Source organism: Austrofundulus limnaeus, unplaced genomic scaffold, assembly GCF_001266775.1.
Source record: "Austrofundulus limnaeus strain Quisiro unplaced genomic scaffold, Austrofundulus_limnaeus-1.0 Scaffold18, whole genome shotgun sequence".
NCBI lineage: Eukaryota > Metazoa > Chordata > Actinopteri > Cyprinodontiformes > Rivulidae > Austrofundulus > Austrofundulus limnaeus.
The window spans coordinates 3135393-3137486 of record NW_013952420.1 but is presented as its reverse complement, the minus strand read 5'-3'; positions in this window follow the sequence as shown (position 1 = coordinate 3137486).

The following is a 2094-nucleotide window of genomic DNA, read 5'->3' as shown; positions in this document are numbered from 1 at the left end:
TTATTTGTTGCTTCAACAGAAGAATTTCAAGCTGTGGTTATTAAGGTACTTCCTTCCATCCACCTATTCATCCATCTGTCTGCCTGACACACGTAATTAATGATGAATTACATTTGACCAAAGTAAATAATCAGGTAGCTAAGTTGTTTGTAACACCAGAACTCTTGGGTCACCTTACCTTGTTTTGATAGTCTGGTTTAAAATGCAGCATGGTTGTCAGTGCCCTGTTAGACTGACACTTCCTTTCATATCTTCCCATCCTCCTAATTGACTTTGCTTTTCATGGCGTCAGAGAATTACAGCTTCAAATAAAGATGACACAGCAGAGAACAAGTGGCTTTTCACCAGTTTGTGAGCAATCAGCCTGCGTGTTTGCCATGTGAGAAAGGTTACTGCCCTGAAATTATGAGAGCGTTGCTCCCAAAAAGGCACTGCTAACTAGATAATGTGGTGTCGGATGACATCCTGCCAGCGAGGTAATTATCAAGGTACCGCTCTCACCTTACCAGTCTATTAGGATGGAGAGATATGGGGCAGAACCATTTTTATATGCTCCAACAACTTGAATAGTAAACACTCTCACATTGAAAAAAGAAGCATACCGCAAACGTACACAAATAAATGAAATGATGCACGGGTGAGAATGCAGCTGTAACCATTTAGCTAAATTCCTATAAATGTTTAACTAAAAATACCAGCCTCTTAAGACATTCATAATCATTTATTATGGACATGCAGAAATATATACAAGCTGCATTTCCCCATAACCTCATTTATTTTTGCTTGTTCTGTTTGACTTTTCAGTTTCTTGGAAAAGAGGCTGTAAGAGTACGGCTTGATGCAGGCCTGAGAGGTGCCAAGGCACTATTAACACCTTGTTTCTCCACATGTAGCAGAAAGCTGAAACAGTTGTATAATGAACACCAGAACTGCTCAATAACACCAACATATACATCATTAGTTATGGTGCCGAAGAAGCTCTTGTACAGAAAAAAGTTCAAACTATTACTCGAAAGCCAATTAAAACTGAGAATTTCCTTTCGTGAAGTATGGGTTTCTATTTTAAATGCTAAAAGAAAAGAGAGAAAAAAAGTTGTGACATATCATTTCTTAACATTAAGAGAATAAACAGCACTTACCACAGCTCCATTAAAAACCTCCCGAATGAAAACAGACTATATATCTGGACTCACTGGGTTTTGTGGTGCTAATTAGCTTAATAGATTGCACCTGTTGATATAAGAAATGCTATGAAATCTGCCCATGGATATCCTGCTTGGTTTGTTTTCATTATTAATGTTAAAAAAAAACTTTCACAGATTTTTTTCCTGCCTTGTTGCATTCAGGTTTTTGGATACTTGAATTTAAACAGATATATATCCTCGTTATTTAAAAAAAATGTTTAGCAGCTAACAAATCAATACATCAAACATACAAACAGTATTTAGGCTCAAGGTTTGTGCCAAGAGTAACATCTTAGGAGTAATTATTACCCACTGCTGTATGCAAAAAGTACAATGTTTATGTCTGTGTTTCTTTATTTGTCTGTTAACTAAATATTTCACAAACCACTGAATAGATTTTTTATGAACCTTTCAGAAAGTAATCACTGTGTGCACATCTTCAACTGATTAACTTTTGGAGCCAACCCAATTCAAGATGGCTGCCACAGACAACTGACCATTGGATGAACAAAAATTAATCGGTCAGTTTTTTTAAATGTTGGGCTACATTTGGTGTTATAGTAGCGGAAAGTAATTTGTAACATGTAATCTAAATGTCACACATCACTGCATCTGCAAATATTAGCAATGTTGGCTGGTTTCAACTCTGTTTTTCTTTTAATAAAATACCCCACGAACCACTGGACAAATTGTAAGGAATTCACAGAGAATAAATATTGGATCTATAGCCACAACTTATTATCTTTTGGAGACCATGATTTCAAATGGCTGCCGCAGCTAAACGACACTAACCAAATGGATCTAACTGCAAATGTTGGGTTAAAATTTGGTGTAAATCTGAACACATTGGGCCTCATGCAAGAACATGTTCGTATTTTTATCCTAAATTTCTCTTACTTTTGTTCGTACA